The sequence below is a fragment of the Actinia tenebrosa genome, unplaced genomic scaffold (genome assembly GCF_029948245.1).
Source record: "Actinia tenebrosa isolate PJP-AT-01 unplaced genomic scaffold, QUT_ActTen_1.0 PGA_scaffold3__52_contigs__length_22856419, whole genome shotgun sequence".
NCBI classification, from domain to species: Eukaryota; Metazoa; Cnidaria; class Anthozoa; order Actiniaria; family Actiniidae; genus Actinia; species Actinia tenebrosa.
The window spans coordinates 21,749,661-21,764,454 of NW_028292580.1; the positions used below are offsets into that span (position 1 = coordinate 21,749,661).

At 34.9% G+C, this 14,794-nt stretch overlaps 1 protein-coding gene across 1 annotated transcript in view; it reads right to left on the reverse strand.

Annotated features, from left to right (window-relative positions):
• Positions 1-14,093, reverse strand: part of LOC116295683 (adenosine receptor A3) — a 40,237-nt gene extending 26,144 nt beyond the window's left edge. The window contains exons 1-2 of the mRNA XM_031703584.2: positions 14,036-14,093; positions 6,807-6,956 (exon numbers count right to left, since the gene is read on the reverse strand). The gene's annotated coding sequence lies outside the window, so the exon portion shown is untranslated. The remainder of the gene's footprint in view (positions 1-6,806; positions 6,957-14,035) is intronic.
• Between the last annotated feature and the right edge of the window lie 701 nt (positions 14,094-14,794).

Consider the following 14,794-nt stretch of genomic DNA (forward strand, 5'->3'; position numbering starts at 1 on the left):
AGAGTGAGAGGCGAGACTACTAAAAGCTCCACCAGCCTAAGTTTTCTATATTCAAAGTAAATTGGGATAGTTACTTGCTATTTTTTTCATATTGATTAAGTCGTTGCCACTCCGTTGCCTTTAGAAGTGTATAACATGGCTTGATCGACACGAGTTAAAGGGCTTTTTATTTATTTAACAATTATCCGCCGAAGGCGAAGTGAATATCGGGGAATAATAACCGAAACGAAGTTGAGGTTATTATTCCCGATATTCACTGAGGCTGAGGCAAATAATTGTTTTAGTATAAATACACGGGTGATTCTTTCAAAAAAAGGAAAAAAGAAAAGAAGATAAAAGACACATTTAAAATTAGGTATAGACCTCTAAAGATTTTCTAAAACGCAATGCAACTGCATCGATGTTTGACTCGGCACAATTGCGCACTGTACAGTGCAGGTTCCCTAACCCATGCATAACGGGAATCGAAGAGATTTTCTGAAAAATATTTAAATTTGTCCGAATTGAGAATTGGAAACGAAAATGAATATCCATGCAACTTTTGAACCCTCTGGTAAGACATCTACATCTACATGTACCTTAACACAAAACGGACGCCATCAGTCTGCGTCCACAGTGAACCATTAAACCATTTCAGATGGAGTTGGTTTTGATCTTTTTAAATCCCGATTTTAAAACCGTTAATCGTATTCACACACTCTAGTAGCGTTTGGGAACCGTTTGTAATCTTTCCACACTACAATTTGTTGTTGTTTTAAAGCACATACAACTTTGGAATGCCTTTTTCCAGACCTTTCAACCATGAAAGCGGGCAACTGTAGATTAATTTCGTAACAATAGCGTGTTCGTTTGTCACCGTTTCGCTAAATATTTGAATATAAGTGCTCTGGAGAGCGTTTCATACTAAGTGTGTAGGTTTTTAGGGGCGCATTAGTCTGACACAAAGCTAAAAGCATGGAAAAGCTTGCGATAATCATTTAGACGAAAACACAGCAGTGTCGGCGTGACCTTAATAATGCGATTCTCTTTGAGTAAAAACATGTGTACCGACTCAACAAAAACAACATCAACAAAAGTGATTTCAAATGAAAAAATATATACCTACTTGAAAACGGAGGTGTTTCGAGAATGATCTCGTGCTGTATATATATTTTTTTCCGCACGTCTTTGATTGTTTATAGTCTCGATATATTTTAAATATTAATCACGATGATATTCATTAATGAAAACCTCCCAAATCGAACAAAATGGAAAGATGCTTATTATCACAAAGATGGTTGTATTGGTGCTACTTCTTGTTCGCGTAATGACTTAGATTCTTTCATCTCTTTTGTTAACTCTTTTCACCCTGCCTTAGACTTTACGTGAGAAGTTAGTGAAACATCAGTCACTTTCCTTGACATCTTGCTTAGTGTTAATGACGACCGTCTTAGCACTAGTGTCCATTACAAACCTACTGACTCTCATTCTTATTTACTCTACTCGTCTTCTCATCCTAAACACACTCTTAACGCTATTCCGTTCTCGCAATTTCTTCGTCTTCGTCGTTTGTGTAGTGATGATCTTGATTTTTCTGTTAAATGTTCTGAGATGCGTTCCTTCTTCCTTAAGCGTAATTATCCTGCTCATGTTATTGATCGCGCCATTCGTAAAGTTTCTACTATTGATCGTACCACCGCTCTCACTCCTCACACTCGTCCCTCTAATGACCGCATTCCTTTCACTCTTACGTATCATCCTATTAACATTTCCATTAAACCCATTGTTAACCGCAACTTTTCTCTGCTTGACTCTGATACTCGCACTTCTGCTATTTTCAACAACCGCCCTCTCTTTTCCTATAAACGTGATCGTAATCTCCGTTCTTTCTTGGTCAAGGGAGTTCTTCCCTCTAACAAAGAACCTGGTACTTTTCGCTGTTCTCGTAAACGTTGTTATACTTGTCCTCACATAGTCTCTCACACTTCTGTTGTCGGTCCTAAATCAACTGTTAAAATCACTGACCATTTTGTTTGTACCACTTCTAATGTTGTATATTGTATTAAATGTACCCGCTGTAATCTTTTGTATGTGGGCGAGACTGGCCGCTGTCTTGGTGATCGCATTTGCAATCATCTTTATGATATTCGCAATAACGATCCCACCAAACCAGTTTCCCGCCATTTTAATCTAGCTAACCATTCTCTTTCTGACTTCATTGTTTTCGGTCTTTCTTTGCTTAACGGCAACAATGATTGTCGCAAGACCAAAGAAATGCGGCTTATTCACCTATTGGGCACTCTTAGTCCCAACGGGATTAATGAACGCTTTATTTTCAACTAACCTTTTCTTTTGTCTTTTGATTGTTTGTTTTTGTTTCTTTGCCTACCTTGCTCTCATTGGTTTCTTTTGTCTTATTCTATCATATATACACTCCTTTCTACCACTTCTTTCTCTTTTACTCCGACGAAGGACTAGCGTCCGAAACGTCAGTAAGTTTTTTCATCTTTTCACGGTGTATAATTTACCTTTTCATCATTACTGTTTCATTAGAAACACCGACGCAGCTCACACTAGTTTTTAGCTAGTTATATCTTTTTATCACAAAGATGCTGATGCCATAGGGCTGCACGATACTGCATAAGATGTTGACCAAAAGTAATGACTTTAAAAATTTGCACTGTATCTGATCTATTCTATTTAAACTTAGATTTTAACTTGGATTAATTTTATTTCGATGTAGAAGTTTATTGACGCAAAAAGAAAAAAAAAAAAAAGAAGACGATCACAGGATCTAGCAGCACTTTGCGTGCCCGGATGGCATCAACACTGTAGTCCTGGCGTTCTCTAATAAAGCACAGTTTTCGAACAATTAATCAGCGAGAGACGATAAGAATTGCTATAATATGCACATTTAAATTCCCACTGCCATATTCGATTGGACTTGAATATCCTGTCTATGAGCTAATTGAACTGGTTCAAAGCCTCATCTTTTCATTGAATCTAATCATGTGTTTTTATCGACTTAGACAATCTTTAATAGCATACAAGAGTCAGTTTGACCAGAGTTAATTAACTCTATTAACTCTGGTTTGACTGCAAAGAAGATACAAATAAACAAAACTGATATTTACTGACAAGGTTTACGTTGTGCGGTTGACTTTTGTTTTGAGAATTGGAAAATGTTTACCTGAATAAAACAGCCTCCAGGATTCATTATTATTGAAAAGTGAGAAAGGAAAAAAAAAGTCTCTATGTCCATATACCTCAAGCTCTTTTCACGGATGACAAATGATAATAATGCTATAATAAGCCAACCTAAAAGCTATGGTACTCTAATCAATAGACAAAAGATGAAAAATACAATTTTAAAAACTGCTAACATGGGTAACATTTGATCAATAATTGAAGTAGACACTGAATTATTCAATATTAGTGGTGTGCTCTTCGCGGCGGGGGAGGGAGCTGGGGAAGTTGTTAAAGAAACGTAGTAGAGCCTTCTAAACTTGGGAAAAGGTTGAACTAGACTAGACTGAATTGGATCTTTTTGGGCAGGATTTTATGGTTTGCTAAGGTTCGTATTTTAAGTTTGATAGAAAGATTCGTTTTTTTTATTGGGGCGTGAGAAGGCAGTTGGATTCGCAGTAAACTTCTTAACAATGGTTAAAATCCCCCATTTGACTCAGTACGAAAATCGTGACCCTAAGTCGACAAAGAAACAGCTTTTGTCAAAATAAAATGGTGCCGAACCTCCACAAAAATTCATATCTTTATTGATAAGATTGATAAGTGCTTTCTTGATGAAAACGTATCACTTTTTAAAGAGACTAAAGACTTATTTCTCTGTCTTCCTTCCTGGACTCAATTTGCAGGTGGACAAATTGGTTTTAAATATCAGTTGTATGCACGACTATCAAACGAAAACCTATTAAAAAGTATCTCTCGTTTCAAAACAACATCTGCATGGATAAAGTGTCTCGGGCTTGAGTTTCACAAATGGTTAGCTTCTTTAAAACGTAGCGGGTCCAAAAAAATTCATTACTAATCTAATATAATATTAATCAATGACTAATAAATCGATAACGTAAAATAATCATAATATAGCCTCATCCACAGGCATCTCCTTGGCTCTTTTTGCTCCTTGGGCGTCTCTTTGAGAAGGGGTTCAGGGGCCACCAGAGGTGTGGGGCCACCAGACATTGGTGGAACGTGCCAAGCTTACTTTGTCTCTTTCCTAGTTGTTCTTCTCTGCAGTAAGATATAACACATTGATCCCAACGGAGAATATATGGAGTAGCCTGCGGAGGCTAATCATTATACTGCAGTTTTAGGTCTCAAATCTCTCAAAATAGTTGGAATCATATTTTTTTAGAACTGGAAAAGCGATCAATTGCGCACGCTACTTCCTACCAAAAAAAAAGGGAAAAGGCGGTCTATCAATCGCACACGCGTCGGTATTCCCAGACGAAAAAGAGTGGGAAGCGGAAAATCTTTATTTCTTTATAAAAATTCAATCAATGACCGGGATCGCTTTTAAAATCGAAAATTATCGGGTCATTTACACTAGTCATCTTTTCGCGCGTGTAAATTTATAGGACGAATTTAGCGGACATATTTCCAAGATGGCGTCTCAAGAAATGCTTGTTCGACCTTACAGTGTTTTTGTTTGTTTGTTTGTTTTGTTTTGTTTAATTAATATTTTGAGCTACCTTTTGACTTTAACTAAGTGCTACTAGATTTTAACACCATCTGTCATAATATTAATCAGGTTTTTACAGACTAAGCTAGAGATCAGTTTTCTAATTACTATTTCTTATCGTATGAAAACAAGATAAAGAATCAATTAGCTATTAAAAATATCGATATAAGAATTCAGTAAGGCTACCATCACGCACAAGTTTAGATAATGGTGTGCTTTGAATTCACAAGTAAACCCCCTAGCATGTATACCTCTGGTTACGCCCTACACACTCTTTACCCCTTTGCTTAGTTATTTTAGCACTATTATTTTAAATCTTATGATAGAAATATTCCTCGTAGACCTTTCTATACATTTACCTTACCATATATTCATATATTAACTTAAATTTAAGCTATGTTTAGTTCTAAGATTTTTACTCGTATTACTCTTTAATAAGATATCACACTTAGGAATTTACTTATTCCTTCAGCCGATCAAGACTCCGCGATAATATCACATTGATTGTAGAATGAAACCTGTCATGAAGTTATCATAAATTGAGCTCATGTAATTAGTTTAAGTCAGAGAAGAAGAATAGAGTCAGAAAAAGTGGAATAAAGATCCCGGAGCTCGTACCGAGAGCGGGTCGTCCCATAACATTAACTAAAGGCGCGATTACTCGGAGAAATTTTCTTTGCAACTTGCATGTCTCATTATACTTAAACTTTTTATTGCAAACTATACTAAATCCTTGACAAGATATGAGAATTTGAAGCCTTGAATATGCACCATAACAAAGCCACCAAGGCCTGCAGTGATAATGAATACTACACAAAACTCTCTATGTTCAATTTTTCATAACTTCTTTTGTAATCAGTTAAATTTAACAAAATCTTCTGCAAATAGTTTTCATGAAGTGCTTTCTCAAATAGCATTGATAATTTTCTGATATAAAAAAAGGCCTTATTTTCTCTATCACAAAAAAAAAAAAAAAAATATGAAAGTCGTGTATATGATATTATTTTTATTTATACTACTTTTACATTAAAAATTCGCTGTCCCTTGATCCTTAATTATGCAAACTAATTTTACTAACTAATATATTTTCGTCATAAAATTAAAAAAATTGTCAACTTCTTCAGTTCAATAAATGGCCTGAATCTTTGAACACGGCTGCAGCATAGGACAGTAAAGTACAAGGAAAATCAAACAGTGCTATTTTTAGTTTTTGGCTTTTTTCTCCTCATCCTCAGGTACGATTTTTCTGAAATTTTCAGTATCTTATCATTTAGTACTATTGCAGCCTGTGTATAAATTTGGATGGAAAGTCTTGGGCAGAAAAAAAAGTTATGACGCCGCTTGAAAATTCGATCCAAAATTTGAAGCATATGAAACATCGCGCTGCAGAAACATTACCATTGAATGGATTGCCTGAGTTCCGGCCGTAATAGGCTAAATATTTTTTTAAAAAATCAAAATATAATACACTGTTAGAATCTAGGATAACCCAAGCACATTATATGAAAAATCCAGTTAAATTGACGTATTAGTTTTGCGAAGGGAGCGAGAATAAAATTGTCCAAAATTCGCTCTGAATTAGTTTGGTTCCACCTTAAACACTATAGTTTACTGATATCTGATCCTTTTAGACGACCTATACTAGACGTTAGTCAAAACACAATCATCTATATATATCAAAATAAACTGCAATCCCAAGTTAACTGAAAACATGTCCATGAGCTCCCATGACACATTGAAATTAAAAGTATAATATTCTCTGCTCAATGCAACTAAATTCTGAGCTTTTTGCTCAATGCAGCTAAATTCAAGGGATATATTTTTTTCGCAACTATTCTGCCTCAGTGAATGTGTTGAACATATACTGAACCAAATTGTTTCATCTCATCGTCTTTCAAGACAACGAATGACGGTTTTAGCTCGATTGATTAGACATGTTTGGCTTATAGACATCTCAGTAGAGATACCAAAGTTTGCACAAAACATCATCATACTTTTGAAACATTTTAGTCACTCAGAGCGGCAAGCTTCTATCGCACACATCAAGGTAGACCACAATATAGTCCGAGGTTAAAATGAAGTATCCTAAGAAGCTTAAATCAGTTACTTCTTTTAGCAATTATCTTACCTTTGAATTTGAAACAAAGAGGAATTTCCAACCACGATCGGTCTAGGATGACTAAGAATCTTGCTTGAGAAATTTCTTTCGGGTATTGACTTGACACGAGGCAATGAAAGTAATATGAGTGTAACACTGGCTGAACACTGCAGGAAAAAACTGTTTACATACATATAAGATAAGTGTAAAGGGTACTTGAAGATTAGCAAATGAAGAGAAATTGTCTATTAACTTGATTCTGTAATAATTTGTCAAATTTACCGATCAGTGCTGCAAAGTTTTTATGAAGTCTGTGATACTACAAGGTCTTTAAAAGCCCTTTTTCAATTATTTATTATATAGATTGTTTGAATCTATTTATCGTCATTAATATATTAAGAGAGAATTCTTTTCGTATTCAAGCAGTGATCGCCAAAAACTATTTTCTTGAAGAAAGGCTGTTGTACAAGGCTAAAACCTTGTTATTCAGAAAGTTTAACTTGTTTGGAAGTGGAGATGACCGATGAAAGGGGAATCAAAGTGTTAACCCAAAGCAAAAATTGTATTCGAAAATGAGGTTTAGGCCTTCATTTGCTTATTTCCCATATATTTTCTATAAAGGAGCCTAACAAAGCAACATTCTAACACAAATGCAACAAAACATCTTTGTACAATTGAAAATACCGCTTCAAACAGGCATTTTATCATAGTACATCAGTTTCTGTTTAAAAAAGGTTTTGAGCGTTAACTCAAAACGAAAATTGGGATCAAAACTCATAAAATTTCCTATATATATTTTTTTTATGTATTGGCTTTGTTTATGTTTTTGCATCCATCTCTCCCTCCATCCATCCATCCTTCCACCCATCCCTCCCTCCCTCCCTCCCTCCATACATCCATCTATCATATTCCCTCCCATCCACCAGTCAATCTATCTAGTTCTATCCATGTATCCTTCCTTCCTTCCTTCCTTCCATCCAAATACAAATGTTAAATACAAACATTTGTGGTTATATTATAAGAATCTTTTCTGAACTCAAATGGGCGTGGGCGTTGAAAGTCATAGATGTTGCCGTCTTTAGTACAAACCGCTGTAATAACTCACTCAAGGTAAATGATCAAGAAGACCAAAAATCCTTGGTCATAAATCTCTAATACAGATGAGGTGAATTTCTACCCATTAAAATTATTAGATAATATCTAAAAAAAAAACAATTTTCCATTATATACTTGAAAGGTCTTAAATTCGGCTTTTACTCTTTAAAAAATCTAAAGTATCTTAAGAATTAGGTTACCTTCAATTAATTGGAACTCTTAGAATGGTTTAGAGGCAGTAAAAGCTGCGGCAAGTTTAGTCAAAAATGGATGAATTGGATTTTGAAACTCTTAGATTACGTATACGTTGTTACAAATCACTTTAATACGAATCGATTAGACTCTTTTTTTAGTTTTTGGTCTAATTCCATTTTAATGTCGTTTGATTCTTTCGGTCTCCATGAAATCTTTTTAAAAGGTCATAGATAAGTTATTATAGATCTTTTACAGTGAGGACACTCTAATCATGAACAGTATCATGAATTCGGAACAGTATGGCCTCCAAGCATGCGCACTGATCACTTTTTAGGTTCAAGTGTCTCCACTGTAACGGCGTGACGTAGTTGGTCCAATTGCTCACTAAAGCTGCTAAAATAAAGCGGGAAATGTTCTCAAAGATTTAACCTCCACTTGTTAAACAATGAGAATTTGGGCAATAAATCCTGTCATGATCAAAATGCTAGAAAAAATCTTCATAGCTCTGTTCTTGAAACCTGAGGAATTCGTTTTTCCATTCAATGGCATCTTACTTAAAAGCTCTCTAAAACACGAAGTTGTTGGCTTACGAAGTTTCTAAGTGTTTGAGTGTCGCACTGTTTTAATCTAGTTTTGTAATAAAGGCCTCTGCCGCAAGCCATTAAACTGTTCAGTTTTTCAGTCGCCGACTAAATGGACACCGACAGCGCTAGCACAGACAATATAATCAAATATCAATATTCATGGTAAGGGGCGGAATAAGATTTACTAAAATGACAGAGATGAATTAATTTATTGGGAAATTACGCAGATTTATTAGTTTATCTATTGAGAGAAAACTTCATTGTAAAATGTGAGTTAACCGCCTTTTTTTTTTTTTTTTTTTTTGTTGTTGTTGTTGTTGTTTTAAAGTTTTTTCAACCCTTTGAATTACGACTTTCTCTCTTCCTGCGCTGCTTTTCGATGTTTTAAAGCTTTTCTTACATCTTGAAATGACTAGCTTAAACGTTCAATATTTCAATCTTTCTCATGAACTAGTTGCGCTTAATATCACTTTCGTCTTGAAAAGTGCAGTATTACCCAATATTACACAACTCCGACGAAAGACTAGCGTCCGAAGCGTCAGTAAGTTTTTTCATCTTTTTACGGTGTAAAATTTACCCTTTTATCATTACTGTTTCATTAGAAACACCGACACAGCTCACACTAGTTTTTGACTAGCTCTTCCAAAAAAGTAAGGACGATTAAATCAAAAAGTACGGCTCAACAACCGTAAATAAAAACAAATCGGAGTACTTACATAGCGCATTTCAAATGTCTTAATGCGCTTCACATTTATAACCAGTGGAGGACTTTACGGGCTGCATATTAAGGCGCTATTGGCAGCTGTGTAGCTTACTATCATGAGTGTAAAGCCTTTTTTCCCCCCGACAGAACGCTTTAAGAGTGGCGTTTAATAGCGTTGCCAAGGGTAATTCAGTTTATTTCACAAAGCAATCCAACTAATGTAAAAACATAGTTAATAGAGGGGAAAGCGAAACGTTCATCCAGACTGAGTTAAATTTTCATCCTAAATTCCTCCAGCTTTCTTGAAGAATGATAAAATTATACTCATAATATATATATATATCATTTCACAAAGTAATCCAAATAATGTACATAGTTCAGAAACTAAGCTCAAAACGAAATCTTCATCCGAATTGAGTTTATTCTAAATTACTCCACTTCTATTTTGGTATTTAGAAAAGAAAGGCATAAAAGCATTATATACTATGAGCATTTAGTAAAAATACATAGGTGATTATTGAAAATCTCGCGCGCTGATTGGTCGAGAAACTCACGCTATCACACGATAATCACCTCCAGCGATAATCCAAAATGGCGGCCAGCCGCTTTGTTGCTGTTACCGGAAAAAAAGTCTTTTATCTTCTTTTTTTTCCTTCTTTTTTTGAAAGAATCACCTGTGTATTTATATTAAAACAATTATTTGCCTCAGCCTCAGTGAATATAGGAGAATATTTACCTCGCCGCTCGAAGACTCGCGTCTCAGTAACTCGATATTCACTTCGCCTTTCGCCGAATAATTGTCAAACAGCATGATTGTATTGAATATGCAATCATATAAACATTCGTTTGTTTAGTAGTTATGTTTTCAATAGCACCGAAATAAAAATTCACGGATTTAAACCGGCATAGCTTTTTTCATTTTATAAATACCCTGAAACAACCTCTGAGAAGATGAAAGTCCTGCAGGGCAAGGCTAACTCACAGATTGAATTGGAATAGGTTTTGCCGGCATAGAGAGAAAAACTCGAGAACCTGGAGAAAGACCCTAGTGAGTCCTAACAAACTCCACTTATATATGTGTGTCATTGTATGATGCCGAGTCCAGGAATCGCACCTGACACCCCAGAGGTAATCGATAGCATATATTACGCCAATTTTCCATTTACTAATTGTAAACATTAATTGATCTGTGTTGGTGAGCGGTTATAGCTTAAAATTATAAATTCTTGGGAAGAAATGACCAGGGCCGTAACTAGGGGGGAGCACAGGGTGCACGTGCACCCCCCCCTAAAAGCTTAAGGTCCGCTCATCCATCTTCTCTTTTTTGGTTCTGCTTTCTTTTGGTTACGGATTTTTGAAAAAAAAAAAAAAAGATCGATCTATAAAGCTGATATTTAGATTCTGATCTTGGGTTATGTCTTCACCTTTCGTTTCGCTTAAAATTCGTCGTTTTGTAGAATTTACTGATTTCCAATCAACCTCGCAAATAACACTAACTTCGACATATAGACAGTATATTCCTTTAGAGTATTTCTCAAGATAGGTTTACAAGCAAAACCCTCAAAATTCTAACCAAAACATTGCAATCATTGAGGTAGTCAGACCGTCTTCACAGTAAAATTTGTAGGTAGCCTTTCACCACTTTCTCAACTAAACGTCTCTCAGTATCAGGAGTAGTTTCCTGGCAAACATTGAAAGGCAGGGATTTCAGACCTTTTTTTCCCGTTCCTTTCATTAATAACCACGGCTTATCTTTTCAGTCCGTTTCACAATACGAAGGATATAAATATCGAAAAGCGATGTAGATGAGTTGTAGATGAAAAACACAAGCTTACCTGAAAGATTGAATTTGCAAACCATTTGAGTGTAAAGCATGCAATGTATTCTTTAGAGAATTGATTAAAACTGGACAAGGTTTTTGGTAATTTTTTTTTCTTTGCCGGAAGCTTCCTATGTATTCTCGCGTTGTTTATCCTTGAGCGTTGGCGATAATAACCGGAGTTAAAAGATAGCTCGAAGCTATTGCCAATACTAATTGATAATTCGTATATGTCTTAATGATTTTAACTTAATTGGTTTTTATATTCGATTTAAAATCATATTCGATCTAAAATTAAAATAAGTCTGGTTGTGTGTCGTGATCTGTATACAAGCGTATCAATAAATGATTTTTTTTTAACTTGCCTCTAGACCATTTCCTCCGTGAAGGATCATGTTCAACGTATTATTCTTTTCAATAACCATGCCTTCATAAGAAGAGATAACTAGCTAAAAACTAGCGTGAACCTCGTCGATGTTTCTAATAAAACAGTATTGATAAAAGGGTAAATTATACACTGTGAAAAGATAAAAAAACAAAAGGGTAAATTATACACCGTGAAAAGATGAAAAAACTTTTTTCATCTTTTCACGGTGTATAATTTACCCTTTTATCAATACTATTATTCTTTATGAGAACGGATATTCGTAGTTCAAACCACTTTAGCAGTATGTGGGCTTGATAATCATCCTAAAGTATTACACAGCTGCATTAGTAAATTCGTCTTTTTTTAGTACATCTTCAGAGAAATTCTTTTCTTGGGCTTCCTGTGTAGTGCCACCCGATCGACTTATTTTACAAACCATCCTTTATAAGCCTGCAGCTTAGCTTGGGCGTACTATTTGCCTATTTCAGATAGACGACCTGTCATTCTCTTGAGAATACAACGTTTTGTGGTATCCATATTTATGTGTCTTTTCATGCGCAACAATTTAACAAACAGATAATACTAGCTTTAGGGAATGACACGTGGTCTGAAATGGAAAATCATTACGCCTATTAACACTCATAGACCACAGGACTCCCATGACTATATCACACGGCGATAACGCAGCACACAGACACCATCCACCCAGTTCAGCCCATCGCCGTATCAGTCAAAACGTCTATTAAGGACCAAAAACTTTTTAAAATGTATGGATATCAAAAAGTAAATAAAGTTATTTCAATACATTGCTGTAATTTTCACAAACATGCGAACTGTGTGTCATTACGTTGATCTTATGACTGAGGAATAATCGAACGAAAATAATTTTAGAAAATCTGGAAGCGTTTTTTTATACGGTTTTTGAGCCAGTTTTTTGGGACTTTTTGGAAAAGCAATCATGAATTTTTCAACGTTGAGCTACTCTGCTTGTCATTTCTGCTGGTCTATTGTAAATATCCAAGACGACTGTCCGTAATTTTCCTCCGATCGGTTGTCTACTTGAATGAATAGTTCATTACCGTGTTGTCCTAGAATAAGTGTAGGAAAAGTATTCTTTATTTACACAAAAACGGTTGTATGTGTTATCTACAAATTTTTGGAGCGTTTTTAGATCTTTGTACAAAATATATTTACAGTGTGACTACACCAACCGCCACCCAGACAAATTTTCATACAAATTACGATTCTTCGTTTTGCACGTGACGTCATAGACCAAGAAAATAACAACATAAAATTAATTGTGAATGCTAGAAACTCGATTCTTTGATATGTCTTAGAGAACTATGATGTTACTAAGTGTAGAAAATTTCAGATCGCTTCATCGTTTTGTTTCCGAGTTGTGCGAATCTAATTTTCTAATCGGTAAATCCTCACCTTACGCTCAATACGTGTCTGAAAAGTCAAAGAAATACATATATTTTTTCTAAATAAAAATCTTTTAGTGTTTTACAAGTTTATAAATTAGATTTGGTACATGTTTGAAGTGAATTTGATGGATTTTTGTCATTCAATATTTTTTTGAAATTTGGCCGCCATGTTGGATGATACTAGATTTTCGCCAAACATTTACACTAAAATATGGGTAACTTCGTTCGCTCATAGCTCGTTTTAGAAATTCTCTAATGCTCCAAGTTTTTGCTCAGCGTTGTATTATAAGTAGCTCTACATGGTCATAAGGATTGTTTTTTTATTGGAACCAAAAAGCACTTTGCAACCACGTGTATTTTTTTGCTGGTGCTAAACGGAGAATTGAGTATTTAAACAATAGAATCTGCACAAATTTTCATATTTTTCCTTTTTCAAGCATATATATTACTTTATACAAGTGTGTGTATGATCATGAGTGAACAAAAAACAGTTTTAAATCCAGAATTCATCAATTCATGAATCTGTTATGCAGCATTCAAAAATGTGATTTGTGAATTTGAGTGAAAATTTGTTTGGGTGGCCTTAGTTGATGTAATCGCACGCTCTAAGTTTTTTTTTAATTTAAGAGAAAATTTATTTCAATAACGAGCAATAATGGCAAAAAGCGCCAAAAACTAGACTTTCGTATGAGTTTTGATCCCAGTTTTGGTTTTGGGTTAACACTCAAACTTTTTTTAACGGTTAGAAACTGATGTACTATGATAAAATGCTTATTTGAAGCGGTATTTTCAATTGTACAAAGATGTTTTGTGGCATTTGTGTTAGATTGTAGCTTTGTCAGGCTTTTTTATAGAAAATGTATGGAAAATAAGCAAATGAAGGCCTAAACCTCATTTTCGAATACAATTTTTGCTTTGGGTTGGTTTCGACTTTCATCGGTCATCTCCACTTCCAAATAAGTTAAACTTTCCGAATAACAAGATTTTAGCCTTGTACAACAGCCTTTCTTCAAGAAAATAGTTTTTGACGCTCACTGCTTGAATACGAAAAGAATTCTCTCTTAATTACCTGTGGAATCACGCTCGTAGAATATCGTGGTTTCGCCTTGTTTTGGCTTCTAAAAGACTCTCGTTATCATTGGATTGGACTTTTATTCCCTCGGGAACAATACAGGTTAAATATCTTGTGAATGTAAATGACAGTTAGAGTTTTGTTTCAGAGATAAGATATTCGCGATGAACGTGTCACGAATTACCAAATATAAATGATTCTTTTTGTTTGTTTGTTTGTTTGTTTGTTCTTTTTTCTTTTCTTTTCTTTTGCTTTCTTTATTTTTCCTTTTTTTTTTTTTTTTTTTTTTTTTTTTTTTGACGTGCCAAATCACAGGTGTTCAGCGCTGGCAACGTCTGCGTCAATTCTTACCACTGAGGTCTTGAGTTCAATCATCAGACTCACCATCAAATGTGATGAGCTTCGAGGGTCTTCCTGCACCGCAAAATTCAACTTCTAAATTCCGATTCGATTAGACGTCAAGCGCTTTAAAATTATTCATAGCCCTCGACGTAAAATAGGGGGGAATATTTTCTTTTTCTTTATTCTTTCCCATCTTTCGATCCATACATCACCACTGTATGATAAAACACGAGAATTCGTCATAAAGCCTTCAGGAAAAACCCTGTATTTATCTAAAAATGATACCGATCAGGAAATCATTTAGCTGCTCATCGCTCATTGTCATTACATGCAGAAAAACATGAATTGGTAATGTCTTGATTTTTCATTTGAAAGGTTGGTGGTTTTTATTTCTTTATTTTTATCTTGTCTTTT